At 43.5% G+C, this 20,497-nt stretch overlaps 1 protein-coding gene across 2 annotated transcripts in view; it reads left to right on the top strand.

Moving 5' to 3' along the window:
- The window catches only part of GNB4 (G protein subunit beta 4), a 126,698-nt gene that overhangs the window by 4,828 nt on the left and 101,373 nt on the right, over positions 1-20,497 (top strand). The window lies entirely within an intron of this gene.

The following is a 20,497-nucleotide window of genomic DNA, read 5'->3' as shown; positions in this document are numbered from 1 at the left end:
GATTTTCCAGATAACATTATCACTCCAAGTCACACAGTGCAGATACAGAATAATATTTACATCCAGGCACTTACCGCTGACGTCTCATTTGATCAGACTCGGTTTCTGCTGCTTCTCCATCTGGCCAGACCTTCATGTCCACGTCTCCCAGCCAAGTCTGTCTGGTCATGATGATGTCCAGCCTAGAAAATAACAAGGTCACATACATTGTATATATACATGCGTTTCACCCGCACTGCGCCCCTGACTACAGATATGTACCCTCCCCATTAATATACTATTAGCCACTTAGTAATCAAAATATAAAGTGATAGGAAGCACTGTGCCCCCCATTAACTATAATCTCCACCGGCCAATAATATAAATTATTCAGTCTCTGTGACTCTCCCCAATTAACTGTAAGGATATGTGCACATGGAAAATATACAAGGCTTCACAGTACAAGCAAAGGGAAACCCCTATCATTGCTCTCTCACAGCACCCTTATCATTGCTCTCTCCCAGCACCCCCATCAATGCTCTGTTCCAGCACCCCCATCATTGATCTCTCCCAGCACCCCCATCATTGCTCTCTCCCAGCAACCCCATCATTGCTCTGTCCCAGCACCCCCATCATTGCTCTGTCCCAGCACCCCTTAATTGTTCTGTCCCAGCACCCCCATCATTACTCTCTCCCAGCACCCCATCATTGCTCTCTCCCAGCACCCACATCATTGCTCTCTCCCAGCACCCCCATCATTGCTCTCTCCCAGCACCCCCATCAATGCTCTCTTCCAGCACCCCGTCATTGCTCTCTCCCAGCACTCCCGTCATTGCTCCATCCCAGCACCCCCGTCATTGCTCTCTCCCAGCACCCCGTCATTGCTCTCCTCATCCCCACCGTCCTCATCATTGCTCTCCCCAGCCCCATCATTGCTCTCCCCAGCCCCATCAATGCTCTCCCCATCCCCATCATTGCTCTCCCCAGCCCCATCATTGCTCACCCCAGCCCCATCATTTCTCTCCCCATCCCCATCTTTGCTCTTCCCAGCCCTATCATTGCTCTCCCCAGCCCCATCATTGCTTTCCCCAGCGCCATCATTACTCACGTCAGCAGCGTCATTGCTCACCCCAGCCTCATCATTTCTCTCCCCAGCACCATCATTGCTCACCCCAGCCCCGTCATTGCTCCCCCCCTCCTCCCCTCATTCTCCTGTTCCTCTCCCCAGCGTTTCAGTATAAAAAAAGAAAAACAAATACAACTTACCTCTCAGCCCGCTCCCCTGCAGCAGCATCCTCCTCATCTCCAATAACTTTCTCCCTGACACAGGCCCGCGCTGCATGATGATGTCATCAAGCAGCACGGGCCTGTGTCAAGCTCCTCTCTGCTGTTAATGGCAAGGGAGCTGAAGGGATCGCTCCGCCGCATATGATGAGGGCAATCTGGCCATGGGCCCCCCGGAGCCTGGGGCTCAAAGAAGCAGGCCAGATTGCCCTCATCATTAGCCGCCTGACAAGGACCCCCCCTGCACCGCCGGGCCCCGGTGCAGTTGCATCGGTTGCACCGTCGGTATGTCCGCCCCTGCTGCACAGGCCCTCTGTAGATCCTATAAGTGTATAACGTACAGATAAATAATGGCCTCAGGGTGTCATTCTCTCTGATTGTCGTTGCTCACTTTCCCTTTTCTTCTCTATTTGACCTAGACTGTCATTACTACTTTTTCAATACAGGACTCGTCTCTGCAGAATGTAACGCACAGACATCTTTGTCTCATCATTTTTCTAGCCAATGCCAAAGCAAGCTCTCTTGTGTATGAGAGAGTCGGGAACAATAGCAGCTTTCTGAATGATCGAACAGCTATCTAAAGTGTATGTTGGGCATTAGTCAAACACTTGTTCGAAGAATATATATGGCCTAATTTAGATAGCTGTATTTTCAGTGTTTGAGTTGTACATGTGTATAATGGACACCACACTAACCATATAATAATCTATCGTCAAGTCTAATAAATGATAGATTACTAAAGCTACATTAATGCGGGATCATTACCATCATCAAGACATGCATACAGCACTAGAACCTCCATCAGTACATGAATACAGCATCAGCATCATCATCAATACAGGACTAAGCTCTAGAACTGTCATCAGTAAAAGAATACAGCAACAGAACCACCACATCATCTGGACCATCATCAATCTATGAATTCATCATCAGAATCACCATGGGAACATGCATGCATCACAAGAATCACCATCAGTACATGAATACACCACAAGAACCACAATCAGGACATAAATAGAGCATCGGAACCACCATCAGTACATGAATACAGCACCAGAACCACCATCAGTACATGAATATAGTGCGTGAACCGCCATCAGAACATAAATACAGCGCCAGAACCACCATCATTAAATGAAAACAGTGCCAGAATCACAATCTGTTCATGAATACAGCACCAAAACCACCATTAGTATATTAATACATCCCCAGAACCACCATCAGTACATGAATACATCACCAGAACGATCATATGTACATGAATCCGTAACTAAGCTTAGAACAGCAATCAATTTCAAAATCAGGTCAGTCTCCATCATATACAATTGTATTGAATGAACCTGCAACTCCCAGTATTCCTTAACAATGGTAAGAAGATGATGGGTGTTGTTGTTACCAGCAGCCATCACCTGACCTCGGACCCTACAGAAGCCACAGTAGTGATTAGATGCAGGCAGTAGGAATTATTCAACATTTAAACAGCAAAGCCCCCGTCTCACATAGCGAGATCGCTGCTGTGTCACGGTTTTGGTGACGCAACAGCGACCTCACCAGCGATGTCGCTATGTGTGACACTTTGCAGCGATCAGGCCCCTGCTGTGAGGTCGCTGATCGCTGCAAAGTGTCCTGGACCATTTTTTGGTCGTTGCCCTCCCGCTGGTCAGCACACATCGCTGTGTGTGACCAGCGGGAGCAGCGATCAGGCTGGTAACCATGATAAACATCGGGTTACTAGGGGCACACGCGCACCTAGTAACCCGTTGTTTATCTTGGTTACGAGCCTGCTAAAGTGAGCGGTAACCTCCCGCTCACTGTAGCAGTGTGGTAACCATGATAAACAACGGGTTACTAGGTGCGCGTGTGCCCCTAGTAATCCGATGTTTATCATGGTTATCAGCCTGCTAAAGTGAGCGGTAACCTCCCGCTCACTGTAGCAGAGTGGTAACCATGATAACAACGGGTTATCAGGTGCGCGTGTGCCCCTAGTAACCCGATGTTTTCCATGGTTACCAGCCTGCTCCTGCTTCAGCAGCAGGCTGGTAACCAGGAGCAGGACATCGTGGAAAGATTCTTTCCACGATGTCGCTGCTCCCCTGATCGTTGGTGAGCCTGCCTGTTTGACAGTTCACCAGCGACCACATAGCGACGCAGCAACGATCCCTGACAGGTCGTATCGTTGTTGGGATCGTTGCAGCGTCGCTAAGTGTGACGGGGCCTTAACTTTTGGAAGATATCTTATATGTTTTAGGCAATTTTAATCTAAGAAGATTGGTGCAGGTCTGGGACATGAGACCTTCACCAATCACTCAACAGACCTCTTAGAAGAGTGCAGCTCAGGAAACAGGAGCACACACACTACGAAGTATGGATGCAGTAGAAAGTCATAGACTCCTGTTTTCTGAGCTACTTACTCTTATGACTTTCTACTGTGTCTGCACTCCACTTTGAGTGCCCTTCTAGCTCCTGAGCTGAGCACTTTTAAGAGGCCTTTTGAGCTATTGGTGGGGGTGTTAGGACTCAGACCCCCACCAATCTGCTCAGAATTAAAGAGCCCATTTATACTGGACAATAATCGAGAACCTAATATTGGATTACATAAACTGGCTGCCAATCACCCGATTCACGAGCATAAAGTTCGTTCGTTGGTCAAAATGATTTTTAAATATCATTCTCGGCAGCCCGTTGTCCTGTGCAAACATGTGATGCCGAGAACAATGCTATTCTATGCAAACAAAAAGATCATGTCAATGACCATTCTGTTCACATGAAAGCACTGTCGGCCCCTATAAACAGGCTACTATATAGCTTCTTATAGCTGGTCGGCGGTATAAGCCACAATTGTCCAGTGTAAATACACAGCGCTTACCTTCTCAATACTGCAGCATGATGAGGTGACTTGATACAGCGGAGTGGAGGGGGACAGAATTGTTTTCAATTTATCACTGCCACAGGCATTGGCCCATTGTGAAATATGGCCCTGCCTGGTGCCCCACACAATAATAGTATCCCTTTTAGTGCCTTCATACAGTGAAAGTGCCCCCCCTCCCTTTGCCTCTTTATACTAATAGTGCCCGCCTCTATGCCTACATGTAGTAATAGTGTTCCACCTCTATGTCTCCATATAATAAATGTTCCCCCTCTCTGCCTCCATATAGTAATAGTAGCTCTCTCTATCCCCCCATATAGTAATGGTGCTTCTATTGTGCCACCATATAGTAATAGAGTCCCCTGTACTTCTATATATTAATAGTGGCTCCCTGTGTGTCCATATAAAAACAGTGACCCTTCTGTTCTTCATATAGTAATTTTGATCCCATTGTAACTACATATGGTAATAGTACCTCAATGTTGCCCCACATAGTAATAGTGCCATATTATGCCTCCATATAGGAAAACAACTCCCCTCTGTGTCTCCATATAGTAATAGTCCATATAGAAATAGTGTCCTTTCCGTTCCTTCATATAGTAATATTTCTCCCATTGTAATTCAGTATGGTAATAGCACCCCCAATGTTTCCCCACGTAGTAATAGTGCCCCTCTTGTGCCTCCATATAGTAAAAGTGCTCATCTTTGTGCCTCCATGTATTAACAGAGCTTCACTTGTGCTCAGGTAATAAAAAAAAATAATAATCTGAAACTTACCTCACCACGTCAAGACGAAGAGTGGTGGTGGCCTGTTCCTCCTTGCTGCAGTAAGGTGCAGATGGGATAATGAAGTGAAGTCATTCTGTGTTCTGAAGGCTTGCCAGAGTGAGTGTCGGAGAAAGGAGGCGATGGGTCTCTGCTCTCACTCAGTTTTTAACGGTATCCGCATCCTGAGAACACAGATACCATTGTAAGTGATGAAGGACTCGGCAGAAGAAAAAACGAGGGAGGACCAGATCGGGGTAAAGCTTCTACCAAGTTCAGTAAACTGATAGTGTTTATAAGAAACAAGTCTGCAATCATATAGAGTGACTGAAGACCTGTCATTTTAGACCAGACAACATCCTGAAGTTCTTCCACACCATTCGCCCCCAACTAGGTCTTTATGGAACTTGTTTTGTGCATAATGACACAGTTATGTGGAACAAAAGGGCCATCCCCAAACTGTTCCAAAATTGTAAATGTACAATTTTCCAAAATGTCTTGGCACTCTGATGTATTGAGATTTCCCTTTGTTGGAACTGTGGAGGCTAGGCCAACCCTTGAAAAACAACCCCATAGCACCATTTCTCTTCCACCAAACTTTACAGTTGCCACAATGCAGTCAGGCAAGTAAATTCATCATTGCATTTGCAAAACCAACACTCATCTCTCAGAGTCCTGTAATCATCACTCCACACATTTCCACTGCTCCAAAGTCCACACGCTTAAGACCAGTCCACCTGACACTTGGCGTTGTGTTTGTTGATGTAAGGCTTGATATGTGGCTGCTTCATCAGTGAATCCAATGCTAGGAAACTCTCGGGGCACAGTTTTGTGCTGATGCCAGAGAATGCCAATAAAATATTGAGGATGGAAGAAATTTCACACAATGACTTTTTGCAACAGTGCTATCCTCTTACAATACTAGAATTCAGTGAGCTCTTTAGAGCAAGATAATCTATCACAAATATTAGTAAAAACAGACTGCATGGCTGGGGCTGGATTTTATACACCTATGTCAATGGGACTGAATAAAAAAAATGAATTAAATGATTATGAGGTGTGTTTTGATAGTTTTTTGTTCATATAATGTATCTGTATTTTAGGGAATTTCTGTAAATGGTATTTTCTAACAAATTACTAAAGATTAATCAAAAATGAATCTTTAGGTTCGGGTTTCATAGGGTATCCTCACACTTGAAGGGGAAGTTGGGGTTGGCCTGATCTCGAGATCAACATTGTGCTACCAAATGCTCAGCATGAGAGGACACTTTATATGTTTCCCACCTGCAGATCTCAGAAAAGATATTTTATTACACTCACAGACGGCGAGGTCTGAGTGTAATAAAAGCTCTTTTTTGCGATCTGCAGAGGGGATTGAGGACTTTTTTTTACAGCATTCTAGTATGCTGTAAAAGAGGCCTTGATGATGGTGGCCATACTTTATATGGGGAAAATCTAGTGACATGTTCCGTGTATCTCCAAGGGTGCATTTACACTAGCCGATTATCGGTAAAGAGCATTCTAAGCAATGCTTGTTTCCCAATAATTGACTTATCTAAACAGGCTGTCAATCACTTGACGAACGAGCAAAATGCTCATTCGTTTGGAGATGATTTTTAAGCGTGCTTAAAAATCATCATTCTTGGCAGCACATCATTTTGTGCAAAAAGGACATGTGCTGCCGAGAATAATAGTAGTCTATGCGCACGTAACAATTTTTTTTACTGATACATAGTAACATAGTAACATAGGTTGAATAAAGACCTACGTCCATCATGTTCAACCTTCCTCCCCCAATTGTACTCCCTACACTACACTACACTAACTTACTAATTAACTGGGACTAGGCCTCACAAATTTATTATTATTATTACATTTTTTATTATTGCTGCACTATTACAATTAAAAATGTACCTGTTTATAATTTAATTTTTTTAATTAGTTTTATATTTTGTATTACTCTTGTGATTCTAATAATGGGATTACTAAAATCCCTATGCCTAAGTCTGTTGATCCAGAAGAAGGCAAAAACCCCAGGACACATTCTGCCAATTTGCATCACCTGGAAAAATTCCTTCTTGGCCTCGAGAAAAGGCGATCAGTCCCTAGAACCCTGGATCAAAACTAATTATGTTATTACTGGTTATATATTTAATATTATACTACTTATTGTACTACTGCCATTATTATTTTAATTTGTTTTTATTTTTTATAAATGTAACTGTTTGATATCATTACTATTATTAACAGCCTGCTATCTTATTACAGTATTATTCTAACTTTCCTATCACTACTAATACTACTCTGTGACTAAACTGTTGATCCAGAAGAAGGCAAAAACCCCAGGACACCTTCAGCCGATTTGTGTCACAGGGGAAAAATTCCTTCTTGACCCCGGAAAAGGCGATCAGTCCTAGAACCCTGTATCAAACCTAATTATGTTGCTAGTTATGTAATTACTATTACTGTATGAAATGTAACATTTTTTTTGTTGAATTTAACTGTAACCCACAATGTGTATCGAGGAAATCATCCAGCCCTTTATTGAAAGCTGTTATTGTGTCGGCCATCACTACCTCTTGAGGTAGAGCATTCCACAGTCCGACTGCTCTGACTGTAAAGAAACCTTTCCTGTTAAGGTGCCGGAATCGCCTTTCTTCCACCGGTAATGAGTCCTGATTATGGTCTTTGGAAGGAATAAGTCATGTGCTAGTCCTTTTTAATGATCACACATATATATTTTTACATGTAAATAATATCCCCTCTGAGGCGTCGTTTTTCTAAGCTAAACAAGCTCAACTTTTTCAACCTCTCATCATATAAGAGGCCTTCCATCCCTTGTAATAATCTAGTTGCCCGCCTTTCAACTGACTCTGACTTCTGAATATCCTTTTTAAAATGTGGATCCCAAAACTGGATCCCATATTCTAGATGTGGCCTCACCATTGATTTATAAAGGGGCACCAGTATGTTGGGATCGCAGGATTTTATTTCTCTTTTTATACACCCTAAAATCTTGTTTGCTTTTGCGGCTGCTGCTTGACATTGAGTACTGCTGCTCAGCTTATTTGTAACCAGAATACCCAAGTCCTTCTCCTGTTTTGTAGTCCCGAGTATACTCCCATTTAATTTATATGCAGCAATAGGATTACTCCGTTCTAGGTGCATTACTTTACATTTATCTACATTAAACCTCATCTGCCAAGTGTTTGCCAGTCATCTTATCTAGATCGTTCTGCAATATCGTAATGTCAAGATCAGATTTTAATATCCTACAAAGTCATTAATAAACAGGGTAAAAAGAATCTGTCATAGCACAGATCCCTGCGGCACCCCACTGCTGACTATGTCCCATTTAGAGAATGTACCATTTATGCGTACCATTGATGCATTTTTTATGCGTTTTTTAATGCATTTTTGAACATCAATGAATGCTTTTTGGAGCTAAATAAAGATATTTGAAAAAAGAAACGTGGAACATCACTTGAACCCTTGGCTTACCATCAGACCTAGGGTGAGTATATTGGTTAATTTAAATGATTAAAGAATGTGTCTGTTGTATTTCAAATAAAGTGTTTTACTCTGTGTGTGTGTTTATTTAACTCTTTACTTTACTTTGCTTAGGGTTAGTAATGAAAGGGTCTGATTGACACCTTTTCAGCACAAAACAAAAGGTCTAGGTGTCAGCTAATCCCATCAACCCAGTGTCATTAGCATTCCCATTCATGTAATTTCTGGGGCAGCTGAGAGCTGCTATTTTTATCCTAGGAAGGTGCCATTAGGCAAACATGTTCCCTGGCTATTAATAACAGCTCACGACTGTTTGTTTTGCTGCTACTTCCCCAAGACCAGCAACTAGCCGCGCTTTGGACACAGCGTATTTTAGCTGCATCCAAAACGCTGTGTTCTAATGCCACACTTTTCTTGTCAATACATGCGGATCCACCACCTATAATGACATTTCAGTCAGTCAAAATCTGCAGCGGAGACTAGCGTCTCCACTACAGAAATTGTCATGCTGCGTGTGAGTTTGGGTACGTGCCCACGATCAGGAGCCGCTGCGGGTTTGAAGCTGTGTATTTATGCAGCGTCAAACCCACAGCATCCAAATGTTACAGCATAGTGGATGGGATTTCTAGAAATCCCATGTCCACTATGCGTGCATCTGAAGCTGCGGATCACCCGTGGACACTGACATGCGGCTCGTCTTTCAGGTCCGCAGCATGTCAAATTCTCTTGCGGAGTTGCTAGTCTCCGCAACAGAAATTTGACCACTAGAATGTATTGAATGCGGTAAATCCTCATCGTTCAGTGAACACATGCGGAGTTACCTGCGCTCAATAGAACGCAGCAAAAATATGCTGCGTCCAAAGCGCTGCTGTGTCCGGATCGTGGGCACATAGCCTAAAATTAAAAAAATGGTGTGGGCTCCCGCGTCATTTCCATAACAAGCTGAGGGAAAGCCGACCACTGGGAGCTGATATTAGTAGCCGGGGAAGGGACCATTAGCCAAAAATGTTCCCTGGCTATTAATAATAGCCCATAGCTGTTTGCTTAGCCTTTACTGGCTAGATTACAGGGAGACCACAGAAAAAAATTGACGTAGGGCCAGGGAAGGGGCCATGGATACTAGCCCCCTCCACGGCTAATAATATCAGCTCTCAGCCGCCCCAGAAATGGCGCATCCATAAGATGCTCCAAATCTGGCTCTTAGCCTTCGCTCTTCCTACTGCTGTGTAGCGGTGGTGAGTGGGGTAATAGGGTTGGGGTTCATGTCAGCCTTGTATTGGCGGCTGATATGAAGCCCATGTTAGTAATGGAGCGGCCGTGTATAAGACGCCCCCATTACTAATCCCGTAGTAAGGTTTTTGACGTTTTTTCAATAAAGACATGGCCAGAGTAAAGTCTTTTATTCAAATAAAATTCCACATGGTTTTAATAATTTATTTACAAATAAAAAACACTGTATACTAACCTAAAGCCCAATCCCCAAATCCCTCATCTCCTGTAAAAAAAATAAAAAACAACCATATCCCTCACCTGTCTGCTCTCAGGACATAATCCCAGTGTCCCACGGCGATCCGGATCACTTCTACAGCAGCCACATCAATCACTGATGTGACTGCTGTATAAGACAGCAGTGTACACTGACAGGAGTGTAATCACTCACGGCAGTGTAATCACTCACGGCAGTATACATCGCTGCGCTGCTGCGGCTGAGTTCATCACCTGAAGATCAGCTGATTAGCCCCAGTGACCTAATTTACTGCATCATTGTTGTGTGGGAAAATTCCCACGCAACACCGGTTCCGTAAAGTGAGGTCCCGGAGCTCTCAGCTGATCTTCAGCTGATGAGCTCAGGTGAACTCAGCCGCAGCGGCGTAGCGATGTACACTGCCGGGAGCGAGCACACCGAGGGACATCGGGAGAATGCCGGACAGGTGAGAATGAAATGTGTTTTTATTTTAATGTAGATTTTCATTTATTCATTTTTTTTTAAACATCGTGCACAGACGCCGGTTGAGGAGACTACTTCTCCCCTCAGCCGCGCCTGATCCCGCAGTTATCAGCAGGAGTGGCGGTTGGATGATGGGAGAAGTAATCTTCTTCCCCAGCCCGGGTACCATTCTTTGTGCGTTTTTGCGGAATTTTTGCGGCGTATTTGACTTATTGACTTGAAATGAGTCAGTAAAATACACAGCAAACATCCGCAGTAAATCCATAAATATATTTATACCTGCGGGTTTGCTGCAATTCAGTTGAACTCAATGGGCGGAAAACGCTGCAGAAACACTAAAAAGAATGGACATGCTGTGGATTTAAATGCAATGACAGACCTGTCAGGGAAATTCCTGATCATGTGCACAGCACATCAGGATTGTCATTGCATTGGCTGGCACATGGATTACCTAGCGTTTTTGGTGCATTTCCATGATGAAAAAACGCTGCGAAAACGCATCAAAAACGCACAGTGTGCACATAGCCTTAATGTTCTATCTAAAGTCATGGTATTATTACTTTTTTTCATGGCATCCTTTGGAGATACGTCTTAGAATTATTTTTTGATGTATTTATCAAACCAATTCTTACAATATAATGTGAGTAGAGCCTAATGCGCAAGTTATCACTTTCACACCATGGCCATTTTCCGTTGTGTCGTTTTTTGCTCCCCTTCCTCCAAGAGCCAACTTTTTTAAATTCCCGTCAATATAGCCATATGAGTGCTTGTTTTTTTGCGGGACGAGTTGTAGTTTTGAATGGCACCATTGATTTTACCATACAGTGTACTGGAAAACAGGAAAAAAAATTAAGTGCGGTGAAAATGCAAAAATAGGGAAATTCCACAATGTTTTTTTTTATGTACAATATTCACTACATGATAAAACGGACCTGTTAATATGATTCCCCAAGTGAGTACGATTACGCAGATACCAAACATGTATAGTTTCTTTTTTATTTAAGTGGTGAAAAAAAATTCCTAAATTTGTTTTAAAAAAAGTTTTTGCGTTTTCACCATTTTTTCAGAACCATGTCATTTCCATTTTTTGAGATCTGGGGCTGGATGATGGCTTATTAATTGCTCCCTGAGCTGACTTTTTTATTGATACCATTTTGGGGTAGATATAATGTTTTGATCGCTTCTCAGTGTATTTTATTGCAATGTTGCAGCGGCCAAAAAAAAAGTAATTTTGGTGTTTAGATTTTTTTCTCGTTACACTGTTTACCAATCTGATTAATTTATTTTATATTTTGATAAATTGGACATTTCTGAACGCAGCGATACCAAATATGTGTATTTTTTTATTGTTTTATTTTCAATGGGGCGAAGGGTGGTTATTTAAACTTTTGTGTTTTATTGTTGCTATGTATAGCAGAAGTGACGATCTCCTGTGAACGCTGGCCACTGGTTGGCGTTCACAGTAGTATCATAATGACAGGCACTGGGGTCTTCTGCAGACGCCCTGCTGTCATGACAACCCATCGGTGCCCCGCAATCATGTGACGGGAATGACGTGGAGCGTGCTAAATCCTGCTGTCGGAGATTGACTGCAGGATTTAAGTGGTTAACAGCCGTAATTGGAGCTCCGATGCACCCACAGTTGTCAAAAGCACATGACAGCTGATTAAATTAGCTGTCATGAGCGGGGAAAAATGCAGGCTTAGCGTTGGTGCCTGCATTAAAGTTAGAGACATGATATGACATAAATGTATATCATATGTCGTGAAGGGTGTAAGGTGCTGTCGGACACCAAGTGGATGGGAGATAAACCTGGAGTAATGCTTTAACACATAAAAGGGATTAATCAGCCATGACAGTTTGATTATGAGCAGCTGTAGAGTTGAGTTAGATGGCTGCTCACCATATCTCCACCCCTGGGTGTGGTTATCTTTTTAAAATGAGACATGTTTCTCTCACACAAGTCAGTGTGCGTGGGGGTTGCAGACCTCCTGGATTGATTGCCTTTGATAAAGGACTAAGAAGCTGGACTCAAAGCCAGGCGGGCTAACCAGCACTATTGTATGAACTTTTTGCTTTATGTTTTTCTTTATGCCAGACAAGAGTTATATTTGAGTTTCCTGTGATGTGGTTTGAGGACTGCAATAAACCAGCCAGACTTTAAATAGTAATGGTTCCTGTGATACCTCAGATTGCTCCCAAGTGAGTAGCTTTGTTACATTTGGTGGAGAAAGCAGGCACCATTCCCAGGGAACATGTGTGACTGCTACAGATGAACTGCATGTCGTGGGTGAAGGAAGCTATAAGCCAGGGAGCAATGTCAGACAGCATTGAGGACATGATTAAACATCTGGTGCAAGCCCAGCAGCAGCAACAGCACCAGCAACAGCTGTGGCAGCAACAGCTGGCACAACAGGAGACAAGTAAGCTGCTTATGCAACAGATTCGACAACAGCAGCAGATTGAATTACTCACAGATGCGATTCATGGCACGGCAGTAGCTCCGACTCCGAGCTGATGTTTTCTCTATCCGGAAGGCAGTGAGGAGAGCCTTGCAAAAAATGACCCCGGGTGTCGATACAGAGGCCTTTTTAACTGTTTTTGAAAGGGTCGCTGATAGGGAGAAACTCCTGCCAGAGCAGTGGGCGGAAGTCCTGGCCCCATACTTAACTGGGGAATAACAAAAGGCCTACTATGATTTAGCCTTACAGGACGCCAAAGAATATGCGAAATTGAAAATGGAAATTTTGGCGCGCCAGGGGGTGACAATGTCTGTCAGGGCACAATGGGTCCACCGCTCTACATATCACTGTGACAAATCCCCTCGCTCCCAAATTTTTGATCTGCTGCACCTCGTCCAAAAGGGATTGCTGCCGGAGTCTTCACCCCAGCGCAGATGGTAGAACGAGTTGTAATGGACAGTTTGTGCACTCCCTTCCTAGTCTAATTCAGACTTTGGTTGCCCAAGGAGATCCCTGGAACCCCGATGACTTGGTCAGACTGGTGGAAAGTTTTCTGGGGATTGACGGTTCCGTGGGGAGGCAACTCGCTCCATATTGGGGGTCCCATCAGAGGGCTGAGGCTAAAAAGGGGGTGGGGCATCCAAAGTCCAAGGGGGAGGTGGAGAACAGGGCGAGGGTCTCATTGGGGGATGTAATTTGCTGGAGATTTCATGGCCCAAGTCATAAGGCTGCCCATTCTCCCCTGATCACCGAGGAAATGGACTGTAGCATGGGACGCTGATGTACATTATACACATATCCGGCTTGCAGTGTGGACTATCCACCCAGCGAGGCGACCCAAGCTTGTTCTGTAAAAGTGAATGGTCTGCAAATGACTGGAATACTAGACTCGTGAGGGTCACACTCCCTCTGCAATTGATCCCTGATAAGAAGGTGGGATGCTAAAGACTAACTGGTGGCCAGAATGGTTATTGAAACAGCCGAGGTACGGAGTACCATGAGGTCAACGTGGTCCAGGATTTATTGCACCCGATTATCATAGGTCGGGACTTTGTGTTGTTTTGGGACTTGTGGCTGGGGGAGGATTGGAGACCTCAATTGCTCTGGTAAGAGACAGGTTGGCCCTAAAGTAGTCTCACCAACTCCAGAGCCTGACGGCTTTCCCTTCTGTGTAATGGTGGGAGATGAGGAAGTAGTATCCCTGGAGGCCGGCATTTCTGAGATTGGGGTGAAAATTTTGGGTCCGCCCAACATAGGGAACCAACTCTAAAAGAAGCGTTCAACAAGGTAACCGTTATAAACAGCATAGCACAAGAGCCGAGGGCTGACTCCTGGTTTCCCTATTTTATGTTGAGTGGGGAATTATTGTTGGGTGGGGTTACTAAGGTGAGGGAGGAGGTAGTGGAACAATTGTTGGTACCAGGACCCTATAGACCAGGGGCAGCATTTGGGCCCTGAGGCTCCATTGTGTGTCCCTTAGGCCCCTGAGACAATCGCGTCCAGCGAGCCAGGGACCGCTGACGTCAGCACTTCTTTTCAACTAAATGTCCGTCCTCGCCAAGGGACCGAGGTCAGGTGAGAAGAATTTTTTTTTGTGTGTATGTAAAGAGCAGCAGAATGGGGGACATTATTACAAGAAGGGGACAAGGATGGGAAGATTAGTATAAGATGGAACCAGGATGGGGACATTATTACAGGACAAGGAACATTATTACTGGATGAGGGACATTATTACAGGATGAGAGATATTATTACAGGATAGGGGACCATTATTACCGGATCAGGGACCATTATTACAGGACAGGGGAAATTCTTACAAGCTTGGGGGATGTTATTACAACACAGGGAACACTATTGCAGGACGGGGACATTATTTCAGGCTGAGGGACCGCATTACAGGACAAGAGATATTTTTACAAGCTCGGGGACATTATTACAAAACAAGCGACATTATTACGGGCTTGGGGACATTGTTACAGGACAGGGTACGTTATTACAGGATTGGATACGTTATTACAGGACAGGGGACATTGTTATAGGACAGGGTACATTATTATAGGATTGAATACATTATTACTGGATGGGGGCCAGAATTACAATATGGAGCTAACTGAAAAATTATATTACTGTATGGGGTCGATTGGGGGTTAAAAAAAGGAAAACTTTTAAAAGAAAAAGTAAAATAAAGAATGATAAAATAATGAAATAATATTTGACCATCAAACATGCTGTTTCATGTAAAAGTTTAAGTAAAAGGGAAGACCTGTATCATAACCCATATGATAAAAATCATTAAAAAGAAAAAAACACACCCAAAAAAGTGATGTTCAAAAAGTGATATGAAAAAATAATGGTAGCACTGAAAACTTAATCTTCTCCCACAAAGAACACTTTCATATTCAAATTTTTTCTATGTGCGGCCCATTTACCCAGCTCAGTTTGAGACCCCTGTCATAGACGGAGGGTATCGGACATGACCCATTTCCATGTCTTAGGTGGCCATCTTGGGGTGGACAAAACTTAAGACTGGGTCATGAAAATGTTCTATTGGCCTGGATGTCACCGAGAAATTGTAAGGTACTGCAAGTCCTGTCCGAACTGCCAGATAATTGCTTCCACCTATCAAGGCATTGCAAGACATGGACCCCATTGAAACTCCATGTTTGTTTGTTAAGCCAGAAGGGGACATTGAAGACGTCACAATAGCTGAGATGCTGTCAGAGGCCCAAAAACAGCAGTTGCGGAAATTGCTGCAGCAGAACCGGGACCTGTTCTTAGATTTGCCGGGGTGTACGGATGTCATAGCACACGAGGTTCTGATGGAACCCCATCTGCGGGTGAATTCAAAGCCGTACCAGATTCCAAAGGCCCGCCTAATACTGACTAGAACTGATCTCCAAGGAAGTGAAGCGTATGCTGAATCTCTGAGTCATTGAAGAATCTAAGAGTGGGTGGTCTAATCTGATTGTACTTGTTCCAAAACCCGATGGAGAATGGAGATTCTATAATGATTATCAGAGCTGAACAAAGTCTCCAAGGTCAACGCATATCCGATGTCATGTGGCCGTGAACTGATCGAGAAATTTGGGCCGGCAAGGTACATAACCACTTTGGGTCTAATAAAGGGATATTGGCAAATCCCCATGTTACAAGAAGCCAAGGAAAAGATGGCTTTCTCTATGCCCGGCAGTTGCTTCCATTATGTCTGGATGCCGTTCGGATTGCAGGGAGCTCCAGCCACCTTCCAGAGGGCAATGGACTGGATCCTCGTACCCTATAAGAATTACACTGCGGCATACCTGGATTATATCGTAATCTTCAGCCTGGATGGGGGAAGTCATCTGGGAAAAGTTCAGGCGGTGTTTGGTGCTCTCAGGAAGGCGGAGTTCTCTATAAATCCTGAAAAATGTGCCATGGGGAAAGAAGAGTCCAAATACCGTGGATATGTAGCAGGTAAAGGTGAAATCAAACCTCAGATCAATAAAGTGGATGCAATCGAGAACTGTCCGAAACCACTCTCAAAAAAGCAAGTTAGGGCCTTTCTGAAAATCGTGGGGTACTACAGGAAGTTCATTCCAAACTTTGCCATGGTGACCGCACCCCTGAACGACCTCTTTAAGGGGACAAAATCAGTCATGGCCAAATGGACATCGGAGGCGGAGATATTGAGTGATATAACAATGTCATGCAATCCCTAGGAGAGCCAGTGCCAATACTGCTGAAACGGCACCTGCACTGGAGGTGAGTAAAAGTGTTATTATTTTACTGGGTGGGGTGGGAGAAATAGGGATTCAGAATGGGTTGTCCAAGTAGTGGACAATCCTTTTAAAAGGGACAAAAAAGTTAAGGATTATTCTTATCTTATAAAGTGATATTCATATCACGTAGATATTCTATCACTGTAGATATTCTATCACTGTAGGATCAATAAACTGGGCTACGCCATCACTTTATAGGCGTAATTTAGCTTTTAATGAAAAAAAGTACTATTTTAACTTGATAGTATACCTGTATTCCAAGACAACAAATACTATAAAACATAGTTATTATCCTTACAACCATAACAACCATTTTCACTTTTACCAAAAATTAAAAAAATTTATATATTCCAAAATTAAATGCAACTATACCTCAGAGAGGCACCTAAAGAAAGAAAAGAACTAATACTGCTAGTTTTCTTAAGGAAAGGATGACTCCTGGAATGCTAGTTGTTAAAGTGCCAAGTCATAACACATAGCAAAGAACAGTCCAGTGAAAGTACTGAAATATTGTACATGGAATCATAAGATTTCATGTGCTACTTAACAATAGACTAACGTCTCAGTAATGAAGCGGGACTCTCATCTAATACAAAGAAGTGGCAGTTACAGAAGTAATGCTATGTGATGTATTCAGCTGATATTTTTTAGCCTATTACTCCATTACATTTTAACAGCATTTTCTATGTTCAAGGACCAGTTCTTAAAACTTAAAGGGAATCTGTCAGTAGGATAAACCTTCCTGAGCAGTCTATATGGACATACAGGTCATAGGAAGCTGAATAACACGATATCTTGATATCTGCGATCTAATAAAAAAAAAAAATGATAGAGCATCATAAGCTTGATGAAGACCATACGGGTTGAAACGTTGCTTTGTATTGTGTATTGAGTAAGGACTTTTTTTCAATATTTTTTTTTCTACCCATGGTAAGTGCTGTCTATAATTTTTTGGGTAGGGACAATTTTTAGACTAGTAGATTCTGGTCTTTCTTTTGGACTTTAAAGTAGTACCACGGAACTCCTATATATGGTGCACAAATAGGATCCTATCCTATGTAAACAATTGAAACAAACTTGGCACTCATAGTAAATTGGAGAATATTTTGAATATATTTATTTAAAGTCCAGGCAATCCAAAAACTGAAGACGTTTCGGTCATGTAACCTTCATCAGTATATCAGATTGCACAAGACAGAATAATGTATGTGCTAACGCTGTGGGTGAGCAGTGTGCACTGCAATGGACTTTGTCACTCACAACTGTGAGTGTGCTGCGGATGTTTGTTGCTTTTTACATATCTGCGATCTGATGTCTTATTCCAAAGGAATTCACATTTTTCTTATATGTAAATGAGCTGTTCAGGGCTATGGGCCGGACTCTGATCTGCATGTGAATCTGCCTCCATAGATTATTTTACATGAAGGGTGAGTTACCAGTGTGATGTGTAATGGTCTCTGCTCTCCTGATCTCACTGCAGAGCTGTGTGTGATTATACCTGACATAGTACAGCAATAGACCCATTTGCATGTGGCCTCTTCAGCTTCCATCTCACGGTCAATGTTGCAATAAAGTTCAGTGCTACTGCACTGTGTTAGTTACATGTCTCAGACTGGTAACATCGCCTTTCATTAAAAATAAGCACTGGAAGCAGATTCTCTGGGAGAAATGTGTCTGTCCCATAGTTCTTAACAGCTCATTCACATATAAAAAAAACATGGCTTTCTCTGGAATAAGACTTCGGATTGCAGATATGGTATCACTTTACTCATCTTTTTATGACTTACATGCCCATATAGATGGTTTAGGAGGGTTGATCCTACTGACAGATCTAAGTGTTTATTTAACATTCATTTTACAACAGAAGCTGGCTAGATTTTATGCATTTATAAGATACATTTGTAGTTATGATGAATAATTCTGCAACAAAACCAACAAAAATGGATGTGTTTGAACTTTAGTTTTAAGTTATTTATATAATGCAAGATTAAAGAATATAGACTAGTCTTTATTAACAGTTTCCTATAATTTTATTGTAGAGTCAGTGTAACTTCTTCACATAGCTGGCTATCCAGTTGCTTCTGCTGTATACCTGATAGCACACTGCTTCTGGCTGTGTGGGTTCCCTCTGCTTATTTATATTTTTAGAAGGGAAGATCACACAGACTGTAGTGTTTTAGAATATAGTTAGGGAAAAAAATCATAGACCTGAATATAGCATAATTGAGCTTAAAAGGGTTCATACTCATCCTCTAAGTCTCTCACATGACTTACTAGGATCCCTACTGTGGCAATTGGCTGAAATGGTTACATGCTGATACACCAGGTCAGAACTCCAGACAACGTACAGGGAAAATACAGGGAACAATAGCACTAGAGAAGCTTGTAATTAGAATATGATTATAATAACTGTCATACTAAATTAGATCATATGCAGGTAACAGTATTTGAACTGTATGCACAATTATTAGGCTATTTGTATTTTTGATGATTACCATATTTTTCGGACTATAAGACGGAGGAAACTGGGGGTGCGTCTTATAGTCCGAATGTGGGGGGGTATATATATATATATACTGTGGGGTTGTGGGGGGAGCGGTAGCGGCAGAGGAGCAGGGCACAGGAGGCAGCAACCGCCTGCTGCAGCCTACACTATCCCCGCTGCTAAAGAAACTGAATATTCATTGCTCCCCACTCCCATGGGCGTAGGGAGCAGTGAATATTCATTCTCCTTAATAGCCGGCACACAGTGTAGCCGCAGCGTGGCTCCTGCTGCTGCCGGGCGACCGTGTGTGCCCGCTATTAAAGGGTATGACTATTCACTCCTCTCCACACCCATAGGAGTGGAGAGGGGTGAATATTCATGCTCTTTAATAGCGGGAACATGGATCACCCGGCAGCAGCAGGAGCCACACTGTGGCTACACTGTGTGCCGGCTGTTAAGGAGAATGAAGTCACTGCTCCCTACGCACACAGTCCCAGCTGATATCACCTTGTGAGGGCGCATGCAGTGACATCATGCGCTGCTCACATGGTGAGATCAGTGCTGGCAGCAGAGCAGGACGCAGCACTGGAGCTCAGGGAAGAAAGGTAAGTAGAAGTGTTTATTTATTTTTTTTATGTGCGGCGTGTGGGGGATTAGGGGTGCCATGCATATCAGGATGGGGATTGCTGTGCCATGCATACCAGGATAAGGATGAGGGCTGCCATGCATACCAGGATAAGGATGAGGGGTGCATGCATACCAGGATAAGGATGAGGGGTGCCATGCATATCAGGATAAGGATGAGGGCTGCCATGCATACCAGGATAGGGATGAGGGGTGCCATGCATACCAGGATAAGGATGAGGGATGCCATGCATAACAGAATAGGGATCAGGGGTGTCATGCATACCAGGATAAGGATGAGGGGTGCCATGCATATCAGGATAAGGATGAGGGCTTCCATGCATACCAGGATAGGGATGAGGGGTGCCATGCATACCTGGATAAGGATGAGGGATGCCATGCATACCAGGATAGGGATGAGGGGTGTCATGCATACCAGGATAGGGATGAGGGTTGCCATGTATACCAGGATAAGGATGAGGGGTGCCTTGCATATTATGAAAAAATTGACGGGTGCCATGCATACCAGGATAGGGATGAGGAGTGCCATGCATACCAGGATAGGGATGAGGGGTGCCATGCATACCAGGATAGGGATGAGGAGTGCCATGTATACCAGGATAGGCATGAGAGGTGCCATGCATACCAGGATAAGGAGAGATGCGCCATGCATACCAGGATAAGGATGAGGGGTTACATGCATACCAGGATAAGGATGAGCGGTGCCAATCATACCAGGATAAGGATGAGGGATGCCATGCATACCAGGATAAGGATGTGGGGTGCCATGCATTCCAGAATAAGGATGAGGGGTGC

This window comes from Phyllobates terribilis, unplaced genomic scaffold (assembly GCF_046119375.1).
Source record: "Phyllobates terribilis strain yellow unplaced genomic scaffold, ASM4611937v1 Scaffold_3__8_contigs__length_932513732, whole genome shotgun sequence".
Taxonomy (NCBI): Eukaryota; Metazoa; Chordata; class Amphibia; order Anura; family Dendrobatidae; genus Phyllobates; species Phyllobates terribilis.
Note: the sequence above shows the minus strand (reverse complement) of the source record. Positions and strands in the feature narration are given on the sequence as shown.